This window comes from Brienomyrus brachyistius, chromosome 11 (assembly GCF_023856365.1).
Source record: "Brienomyrus brachyistius isolate T26 chromosome 11, BBRACH_0.4, whole genome shotgun sequence".
NCBI classification, from domain to species: domain Eukaryota; kingdom Metazoa; phylum Chordata; class Actinopteri; order Osteoglossiformes; family Mormyridae; genus Brienomyrus; species Brienomyrus brachyistius.
Genome location: NC_064543.1, coordinates 15533203 through 15544879, shown reverse-complemented (window position 1 = coordinate 15544879; position 11677 = coordinate 15533203). Strand labels below are relative to the sequence as shown.

Sequence of the window (11677 nt, the reverse complement as noted above, 5' to 3'; positions counted from 1 at the left end):
GTAGTTATTTAATACGTAGTTATACTCAGTATATCTATATAAAATGCTTGGGTCTACAAGACTTGGTGATCTGTTTTATTCCACCTGCTGGTACCACTTTACAGTAAGGCTCCCTTTTGCCACTTATGAATGATAATCACTCATTAATAAAAGGAAAACTGTGTTATAACATTTATAATTGTCTGTTAATGATTTACAAAGTGTTACAGCCTAATTAATAACCGGTTTGTAAACCTTTCATAAACCCTTTATAAGTGTAGTCTTATTATGAAGTGGTACCAGCCTGCTACAGACACTAACAAATCCAGACTCTTCTTTTTTCTGTCTGCACGTTACAGATAAAACAGTCTGTACTTTGATTTTTCTTTTGACCTTGGGAAATGTGCTAAGCACATCTGAGCACAATTCTCATCAGTTAAGCTGAATGTAAACTGCTTAGGAGAATTAGTTCCTATAAGGAAAGTGCATGTGTAAGACTGCTGTATTTAAGCTCCTTAAAAGCATTTTTATATACAGCCCTGGAAAAATTGAAGAGACCTCGCACAGTTTCTAGTTTCACTCAGATCTCAATTTCTGGGTGTGTGTCTGTGAATAATATATTTTTACAAACTGCAGCCTGGTTCTTCTGTTTCTCATTAATGAAGGGCTTCTTCCTTGCTTTGTGGGACTTCAGTTCTGCTTCTAGGACCCTGATACTATCCTAGCAGTGCACTTCACACCTGCACTTAATGTCTCCCATTCCTTTTGAAGGTCACTTGATGTCATCCTACGATTCATGAGAAACTGTCAGATAACTTGACGGTCATCTCTGGCTTTATACAGTCGCTTCCGCCCTTTACCTGCCTGGTTTCTGGTCGTTCCCAGTGTCTCCTGCTTCACCTTATTCTTGTGCTGCTGTTTTGGAAATTTTTTACCTGGAAGTTACCTGCTGCTCAGCGTAGCCTCCTGCCAGGAGAACCGGCATTAAACCAAGATTTAAAAATGCAGATTTGTCTAAATATATGATGCGGGGTCTCCGTTTTTTCCATGGCTGTATGATTGCTACTAGGGTACTGGATGTTTTGTGATGTTCGGTTTATCAGTAGGCCAATCTCTATCTGTATATGTGCTTATGAGCAGCAGAATTCATTGCTAACATGTTTGCCCAGACACTGGCATCACAGCTGGGTAATTGCTCATACTGAGCTTCCTTATACAGTAATCTGTAAGACTTCTGGTTGCCCTGTACAGGCTTTTCAGGAGTGTCGAGTGATCAGGTGCCATCGCACTGGGTCTGGCAGTGTCACTGCAAGATGCTACAAACAAGTCTCGGTAAACATTAAACGGAAGAAATAGGCGTCCTTAACTTCAAACTTCATTATGTTAGTGATGTGTGGACACTTTCACGACAGACGGCTGCATCCAAGGTGTGCGACAGAGATACTGCAGGTCTTTTCTTCCATCTGCCGTCAGACTTTACAACAAACAATAAGCACATACCTAATCCCATGCTCATATACTACCACATATATATTGAAACGGTTTTAATGTTACAATACTCGTTTTATTCCTGCTAATAAGGTGTGTATATATACATATTTATATATCAATCAATATAACATACATTACATTTATACTTTATTTTTGGCATATTGTATAGTTCTTGATTGTATTGTATATATTGTTTTTTATTTTATATTTTCTTATTTTACTACTATTGCTTAAGGACTTTCTGCATTCTACCTAATTACCTATGCTGTAAAATGCTAATTTCCCACCTGTGGGACTAATAAAGGCTATCTTATCTTATCTTATCTTATCTTACTTTCAGACAACTAACTGTTTTATATATTAAAACACCACTTGCTACCTTGACTTGCATTCCCCTTTGAATAAAATATGTACATGCATGGACAATACCAATGGATGACTTTCATTACTATTGAGAAAGATATGCATGACACATTATCTGGTATTCAAAAAGACATCCACTCATACATTCTCTTGTTTAGTATTTCTCATTACTAAGAAATTCCTATGAATTCTTCCGTGTAACATGCAGCCACTTATCCATCATGGGGTCATGGAGATAGTGGAAGGAGATCGGATGGACAAGGTGCCAGTCCATCACAGGGCGTACATATGCTTTCCTAATTGCATGTTTAAGGATTGTGGAAAAACATGCAAACTCAACAGACAAAGGGTAGGGGCAGTGTTCCAGCCCCGATCTCGGAAGGTGGGCTGCATCGTTATGGGCTGTCAGTAGAAGGTTAAATTCAGACTGGACTATTGCTAGCTAGAGATAAAGCATAAGGTAAAAGGTAAATGTCACATGACAAAAGCTAAGTGTGACATCAAAGCTGAAATGTTCTATGGGAGTGTCATATCTATTGATATGTGTATTAGTGGAAGTATTTTCAAAATGTAGCATCATACTCATTATTCCATTAATCCATTATTACTCTCACTGGCCACTATTGACACCTGTTCAACTGCTTGCTGAAGCAGCTATCTAATCAGCCAATCATATGTCATCGGGAGAATGTGTAAAATCATGTAGATACAGGTCAGGAGCTTCAGCTAATGTTCATATGAAACACCAGAATAGGGAAGAAAGTGACTTTGAATGTGGTATGGTTGTTGGTGCCAGATAGACTGGTATGAGTATTTCAGATTTTCCTGCATGACCATCTCTAGGGTTTACAGAGAATGGGCCAAAAAAGAAAAAAAACACCCAGTGAATGGCAGATTTCTGGGTGAAAATGCCTTGCTGATGGCCAAGATCAGAGAAGAATGGCCAGATTGGTTCAAGCTGATAGAAAGGCAACAGTAACTCAAATAACCACTCGTTACAACAAAGGTACGCAGAAAAGCATCTCTGAATGCACGACACATCAAACTTGAAGCAGATGGGCTACAGCAGAAGACTGCACCGAGTGCCACTCCGGTCAGCTAAGGACAGGAAACTGAGGCTACAGTGGGTACGGGCTTACTGAAACTGGACAATGGAAGATTGGAAAAATATTGCTGGTCAGATGGGGTCAGAATTTGGCATAAACAACGTGAAAGTGTGGATTCACCTTCAACAATTCAATTGTATCAACAATTCAGGCTGCTGCTGATGGTGTGGGGGACATTTTCTTGGCACTCATTGGGGCCCTTAGCACCATTTCAGCATTGCTGATGTGCCACAACCCACCTCAGTGTTGCTGCGGACCATGTCCATCTCTTAATGACCACGGTGTTCCCAGCTTATAAAGGCTACTTCCAACAAGGTAATATGCCAGGTCACAAAGCTCTCAAGATCTCAGACTGGTTTTTTGAACATGACAAAGTTTAGTGTACTCAAATCCACAGTCAACAGATCTCAATCCAATGAAGAACCCATGGGATGTGGTGGAACGGGAGATTCACGTCATGAAGGTGCAGCCGACAAATCTACAGCAACTGCATGTTGCTATCATGTCAACAAGGAGCAAAGTCTCTGAGGAATGTTTCAGACACAGTGTTGAATCTATACCATGAAGGCAGGTATGAAGGCAAAAGGGGGTTCAACCTGGTAACAGCAAGGTGTACCTAATAAAGTGACCAACGAGTGTATATAATAATCATTATGAATGATTATAATAGTCGGTGGAAAGTATTACCAGCATGTTTATGTATATTAATTCCTTATATGGTTAAGAATGTTCCTTGTGTTATGTTCTCAATAACAATGCAATAATACCTTTCATGTTTCAGCCATACTAGAGCTGCTAGCAGATAGCACCTTTTATGTGCTTGGCTTCGTGTTTTGTTGGCTTCGTGATGGAAGATCTGTGAGCAAAACCACTAACTTGTAGTAAGTAGGTTTGGGCTGTTTGTATCTCCTGCAAGTGCATTGTGCCATTGCATTTTAACAATGCCCACAATGTTGAATGAATGTTAAGGTAATTTAAGGTAACATCCATCCATCCATCCATCCAATTTCCAAACCGTTTATCCTTCTGGGTTGCGGTGGGTCCGGAGCCTATCCCGGAAGCAATGGACACGAGGCAGGGAACACCCCAGGATGGGAGACTAGCCCATCGCAATGTAAGGTAACAGTTTCTTGTTATTAAATGGTTTGACTTTTTCCAAGGGTCCAAGCAGGCTGGACTGAAATATTGCCACTTCGAATGAAGAAGCAAGTATTGTTTTATAGAGGGTTAATGAATGTTTATGAATTTCCATATGATAGAACATACTGGGATTGGAAAATGGATATTCATTGAAAATAAATGTTGATGCCATTTCAATCACACTTGCCTGATCAAGATGTCAAAGCATATCTCTTGACTGAAAGGATTAAAAATAAATCAAATGGATTAAAAATAAATCAAAGGAGTTTCAAGGAATTGACTGGGTAATCGTGGAGGGCTTAGTTTAATGCAATTCACAGTTCTCATCCTGAAGAGCTGTCCTGTGTGGTTTTTCCTCTTTAAGCATAACTCAGCCTCAGAAGACCAGATTAGACTGATTAAGGAAATAATGCTTGTTTGAGTGCCTTGGTGGTCGGGGAAAATGAATACCTACACATTGGCCAACCTTCCTGCATTACATATACGAACCCTTGCGAAACGTGTCACCGCAATACCACTCTGGTTAATCACTTGCTCATTTATGGCCACAAGATGGCAACCACCATCATTTTTGGCTTCCATCTGAAATTCCGCCACCTTTATGAAATATAGCTCAAATCAATTACACGTTATTACCTGCTGATTAAACCATCACTGCGGTTCATTCAACAGCAAAACCACTTCTGAGGTAAAGTTGAATAAGCGGCTTTGGATGTATTAGGTTCTATGGCTGTTGAATTAGAGTAGAGAACAGAGTAAAGGGTCTGTTCACAGATTGTCTTGGATGAGCTGTGCGCTGAGTGTCATCGTAGTCATCTTAAACGTTTTAAAAGGTGCTGACGGTTATGAATTAAAGCTGAACAGGGTGCTGTCAAATGTGAGCTGATCTTGTGTTTATTTTTAAATACCTGTGATCCATCTTCCAACTGCTTTTCTTGGACACGGTCATGTGAGCAAGAGGGCCCAGGGCAGGGTACACCATAGTACCTCTCGTCGAAAATCATGAAAGCGCATTATCCATATGTCAGTTTTTTATGGACATATGAGGATACGTTTTGCGTTGATTAGGTGGAATATTAATGATGAAAGTAAATACAGGAGCTTTGCCAGGAGAATTGGTTTAATTACAATTTGCCATCGGTGGTTATCACAACCTAATTAGTAGAAAGGCATGTATTGAAAAACTTCCCTGATGACTCGGCTTCCCGCAGCTCAGCAAATTCCTTTGTTTTCATTTGTGTTCATTTGCTTGTTTTTTCTTTACAGGAAAAGTCTCCTAACTGTTGGGTTGATTATTTTATGTTTCTATGTCTCCCTTTCCTCAAACATAGAGCCATTATGTTATTAAAAGGATAGTTCTGAGGAAGTATACATCTATCTATCTATCTATCTATCTATCTATCTATCTATCTATCTATCTATCTATCTATCTATCTATCTATCTATCTATCTATCTATCTATCTATCTCTGCCTTGCAGTAAACCATCTACCCCCTTTATCCATCCATCCATCCATCCATCCATCCATCCATCCATCCATCCGTTCATCAGCCTGACAGTACAGTGAACCCCCTACCCTTTATCTTACCCAAGCGTCGAGAGAACTGGGCTGAGCAGGCAGACAGCAATTCCCTGCACCTGGCCTCGCTGGCAGCGGATTAGGAGAGAGGTCGCTGGGCAGCAGTCAAGTGAACTAAACCAGGCCAATTTACCTCTCCAGCCCCCTGGAGCAGAGGGGTCAACTCACGCTAATCTTCAAAGCCCAGCCACAGAGGGCCTGTGGGACGTTAGCCAGGGCCGTCAGATAACACAGCTGATGATGGAGCCAGAGGGAAACCTCAGCGCCTGGGCAGGCCTCCCCATCCACAAGTCAACTCTTCCGGTGTTTTGAGGTAAAATATGCTTATTTTTTGGTCTCGAGACACAGAACTTAAACCTTCGGGAGCAGTGTCGTTTTAAGCTGATCACTAAAAACGGACACCTTTTCTTTCAAAGGGCATGTGTATTCACCATTGGAAGCTTAACTGCTGTATTTACTGTTTCTTTTCGATACAGGATGATTGAATCAGCACTGGTGAAAGAATACATTAGCAAAGCTCGACAAGAGAAAATGTCGGGCGGGAAACAGTGCTGGACCACACCCCAAGCGGCTGACAGAAGTGAATCGGGTCCGTTGCTCCTCCCCCCAGCCAACCAACCCACACATGCACTCACACACACACATACACACGCACAAGCTCGCATATGAGATGTGAGGCCACCCTGTTTTATCACCCTTGGCTGGGGTGGAGATAGATACTCCCACACCCTAAGGCACAGTCTTATGGGGGGACACAATCCCACACAGCTGTAAAACTGTTTAAAAGCAAAGTACCGGGGTGTAAATTGGACCCGGAAGGTGAAACCTGAGAGAGGCCGCTTTTTGGTAAACACTTGAAGCGCTGCGAGTCTTTACCAGTCGCAGATGTTTCGGCTTGCTGGAGTTTGTTGCTCCTCAGGAAAGATAAAGAAAAAAAACTGTCTCACCATAATAGCTGTTTCTGTTTGTTTCATCAGATCACAGTACTCAAATATTAATTCCAATTCGAAACATTTTAATATTGAATGTGCGAAAGGGGTACAATTACAAGTAAATACCAAAACAATGTGTTTTTATTTCTGTTCGGCAGATTATGTTAAATCTAGACACTCCATATATACAAATGGTATTTGTGTATCTACTTTTCTTATTTACTTATTAGGGTTTATGCAATGGTGTACATTAAATGTAATCTATTTATTGTACAAATTGAGCTCAGTTTGAACAGCAAGCATCTGGCAAAAATCAGCCTGTGCCTCTTTCTCAATATGGGCTTGGTATTTACCCAGGCTGCTCTTCTGCTATTGAAGTGGGCTGATCCTTTTCTCATTACAAGTCTGTTTCCTCATTTCGTAAATATGCATTTTCTCCACGCTTCTGAACACACAATCTGTTAGTGTTCCCCCGAGTAACTGTTTTCCCTACAAAACTTTGACAAGCTCTTGAATTCTTCTTTCTGCGATTTCATTTCAATCTTCCAACTGGAACGAAACAGATACATTCACCAAACACCATCTAAAAAAAAAAACGTGTCTGATTATATTGTATTTTAGCATTAAAACCTCTCTGCCATATTTTTTTTTATCACAAAGTAAAAACAAGTCACAGTATTGAGGCATGACTGTAACTCGATGTATTTAGCAATTTATGTGGTTCTGAATTTTGGGCGGTAAGGTTTCCCTGAAAAAATGTACCTGCTGATGTGTAAACAAACACTGAAACGCTTTTGAACGGCCCACACCATATGCGATCTGCACAGTTATTCATCTCCTAGGTAATGAGATAAGAGAGGCTCTTTCACAAATGCTGCTTCCAAACGTACGCTACCCTCAGCTGTGTGGCCATGAAGCACTTTATGCAGCGGTGTTAAACAAGTATCTGACCGCGGCCTCCCTGGATACGCTGGGATAATGTTTAACTGAGGGCTTGTGCAATGCTCTCAGCTGAGAAGATGCACATGTAAATAAGCTAGCCTCTGTGCCCAAGTGCTGAAGTGCTGCTACTGTGCATGTGAAAGGAAGAACAGACCTCCCCACCCGGGATGTCTCTGCATAGATAAGTTAGTCTTTTGATCACTAATGGTTTGCTATTGCAGACGCAGACGCCACCCATGAAGACAGGTACACTCAATATGGAGATCTTTAGAAGCTATCTTCTGCTTTGCATCTTGTGCGATAATCTGGGTAACATGTTTCAGGAAGAACCATGTCTTTTTATTTCAAGGATTAAAAAAAGAATCTTTTTTTTTATTATTGATAACTGTTTATTGAGAAACTATCGGGGTTTTTAACCAGGTTTAAATAATGGTTTGAGGAACACTGCAAACTCAGAGCTGTGAGATAATTTTACCAGAATAGATATCTTCAGCCTGGGCTCTGTATGGTCTACATGCACGGTTGAATATAACAAACGGTGCTGATTGATGTCTTCAATAAAAGTCAGCTTCTTTTCTTCATAGACCTCATTCATTCAGAGCTGGTGGTGTCAAAATAATAATGCATCCACATGTCTGACTTGCTCAGACAAGATAGGACACGCTACCCCAGTCAGTCCTCTACCAGGTTCTGACCAAGCCCTCTGCGGTGTGATCTCTATGCTGGCGTTTCAGCAGGGCTCTGCTATACACCGCTGACGGCCTGCTGATTCCAGGCCCTTCATTTTCGTTATGTTTGTCTTGCTGTGGCACGCTCCCTCTCACATCTCCTGCCCTGCCCACAAAGGACTTCTCACCTCTTCCAGCTGCTTCAGGTTCAGACTTACCTTGAAGTTTAGATTCAGCCTTCACATCAGTCTTAGTTATCCATCTGATTATGCCTTATTAGTAGTCTTAGTTAGCCACGTTATTTAGCCTTACTGTCAGTCTTAGTTAGCCACATTATTACACCTTATTGTTAGTCTTAGCCATGTTATTAAGCCTTATCGTTAGTCTTAACCACATTATTACACCTTATAGTTAGTCTCAGTCAGCCACATTATTAAACATCATTGTCAGTCTTAGTCACGTTAAATCTAGGTCTGTTATTCTCCGTTTAATAGCTGTAATATTTGTATCATCCATGACAAATGTATTCCATATAAATTACTCAAAATAAAGTCCAATATAAAAGTTTTCCTACATGATAAATGGCTGTTGCAAGGCTATACATGATATTCTTTTTCATAGGTGTATGCATATCAAGGCCGAACAAAGTGTACTTGTTTAAATTTTTATTTGGATATATCATAATAAACAGTCTCCTGTTTGAATAAATGCATGAAGTTCATAGTTGATGCAACCATTTTCTCATAAAGGCAAAACCGTGTGGCATTTGATGAAGCCACACGTTTTTCATTTAATGACTTCTATTCTAGGATCCCTTGGTAATTAACATCAAAGACCTTATGCATCAGTTTCTGTTTAGAATAATATATCACAAATTGTGTAAATAACACATTAAACAGGCCATAATTTGTCACATATTCAGCACTGAGAGTCACTGAAAATGTATCCTTTTAATTAATGTTGCCTGCCAGCAAACAGCATCATCCTACTGCTAAATTGATAGCATATTGGTTAATAGTACCAGATAATTTGAATCAGACATTAACTGCAATATATAATTAACTTAATTTTCTATAATGTAACATGAAGTTTTAAAGGCTGAAGAAATCAGTGTGGTCTGTAGCTCAGGGGTGAGGGATCTGAGACCATGTCTGGAAGGTTGTGGGGTCATATCCCATAGTTGACAGAATAATCATATCAATCATATCATGGTTGTGGAGTCATATCCTATGGATGACAGAATAACTATGTCAATTACATGATGGCTGTGGGGTCATATCCAATTGTTGACAGAATAATCTTATCAACCATATCATGGTTGTGGAGTCATATCCTATAGATGACAGGATAACCATGTCAATTGCATGATGGTTGTGTGGTCATATCCCATGGTTGACAGAAAAATCTTATCAATCATATCATGGTTGTGGAGTCATATCCTATAGATGACAGGATAACCATGTCAATTACATGATGGTTGTGTGGTCATATCCCATGGTTGACAGAATAATCATGTCAGTCACATGGTGGTTGTGAGGTCATATCCCATGGTTGACAGAATAACCATATCACCATTGGGCCCTTGAGAAAGGCCCTTAACCCAATTGTGCTGGAGAAACTGTGGTGTGTGGGCCGACCTGAGATTGTATGACTCTTGGCACATGAAAGCATAAATCTGGTTTTGCACTTTTTTTTCCAGTTGCTATGTTTTGTGTATCTAAAATAATTTTTCAAATCTTTTACATTATTATTATTATTAAAATTACAATGTAATGAATACGCAACAGGTATAAAGCCAGACATAGTGATGCATTACCTAGTAATTTTAATGACTAATTCACACGTACATTGCTTAATCAAAGTAAGTCATGGATGTTTTTTGTTGAGCTGTATTCGCGTTTCTGTCCCTTTTTAATCAGTGTTTCCCCAGTGTTTCTAAATTGTGAGGATATTTATACCAGCTAAAAACTTACTTAAGAAGGTTTTTATTGTTATTATTAAGGCCTACTCAACAGGCCTAGTTTGCTTGGTTCCCTTGCGGAACATGCGCTTCCCGTGCGGAGCTGGGAGCGCCGTGAGGTCACGCTGGCGGATGTGATCCCTCCTTCCCAGGCTGGCCGTGGGGCTTTTCGGGATGACGCCACCGTCGCTCCGCCCCGGCACAAACTCGCTCCTCGCGTTCATTTCATTCCTCATCTCATTCCGGACATTCTTCGCATCACTGTCCGCGCAGCGCCGACTCCACGTACATTTCACACGGCCGGCCCCAGAAAGGCGACAAATAAACTTTGCATAGTTTACCAAAATTAAAAAGGTCTGTCTATTCAGTAAAGGAAAACAAAAAGGGCGAATAAAAAACAGTCACAATAACAAAGGTATTTGAGGTAAGTTTGCATTTAGTTGAGGGTATGTAAAATGGTCGCAGGTGACCAGGCACTTTTGCGTTTCATTATGTTACGCTTTTCTTGGTCAAACTGTACACAAATGTAGTCGGAAATATATATTATGAAACGTTCCTGGTGGTAGAGGGTGGTTTTGAAGCGGCTTAGGCGCATTGTTTTCTCGACGCTATTGCAACAGGGTGCTTTCACTTTGTCCGCTGACTCGCAGCGTCCTGCTTGTCTGACACGAGCACGAAAATCTTTGACATTTTTCACATTTTTCTGCAAAGAAGTCCGATCTCGCGCTCGCCTTAGCTGCAGCTATTTTCCTGGCGTGAGCAGCGAGAGTCCGAAAGCAGCCGTCAGATGAGATCGCACGTCTAGGATCAGTTTTAGGGAAAAACTGGATTTTTTTCTTTTGGGGGGATAATGACGGCTCGAAATGTTTCTGTTATTTTCTCCACAGTGGTTTTAGCTGGGAGTCGCAGATCGGAGTGGATCCTTTTCGGAAGTCAGCAGAAACATTGTTTTCCAAGAAGACTTGTTGCACCTTCGAGATCCAGCGCTTCTCCAGCCTTACCCATCGGTTTAATTAAGTAAGTGTACATATATATTTTATTATTTTTCCCTCACACGCTCTTGCGCTGTTTGTTGAATTCTTGGCATTCCGCAAATTGTCTTTGTGTAAAATCACGTCGCATTTTTGAGCCTTGCTGTCTAATTTTCCGATGAGTTTTATGATCAACACAAAAAATATATATATTCTTTATTTTATTTAAATTTAACAACTCTCGCCATGTAGCTTTTTTTTCGAAACTAAGGTTTTTTTTAAGCAAGTCTACAAATTTCAATCATGGTATTCAACAGCCTTAAACGCGAACGGATGAAGAAGCGAAGTAATATTGTAGGGAATCGCATGTCGCAAAATGGTCGTGTCACGTAAAGAGCATAAACGGTGTGACTTCACAGTTAATTACTTAGGAGTTTATTTTTTAACGGGGGAAAGTCCGTATTTGGTAAGATCAACTTGTAAATTATTTATTAGGGCTGCTAGGATGCTTTTTTAAAGTACCCTAACTGTCTATGATTCTGTCAA

The 11677-nt window shown here is 40.4% G+C and overlaps 1 protein-coding gene across 7 annotated transcripts in view; it reads left to right on the top strand.

Annotated features, from left to right (window-relative positions):
• The first annotated feature begins 10367 nt into the window (after window positions 1-10367).
• Window positions 10368-11677, top strand: part of tead1b (TEA domain family member 1b) — a 54138-nt gene continuing 52828 nt past the window's right edge. For 4 of the 7 annotated variants that reach the window (XM_049029967.1, XM_049029965.1, XM_049029966.1 and 1 more), the window contains exons 1-2: window positions 10369-10584; window positions 11048-11177. The gene's annotated coding sequence lies outside the window, so the exon portion shown is untranslated. Of the gene's footprint in view, window positions 10585-11047; window positions 11178-11471; window positions 11598-11677 lie in introns of those variants that run through there. The other 3 variants (XM_049029962.1, XM_049029968.1, XM_049029963.1) reach the window with 3 other exon arrangements.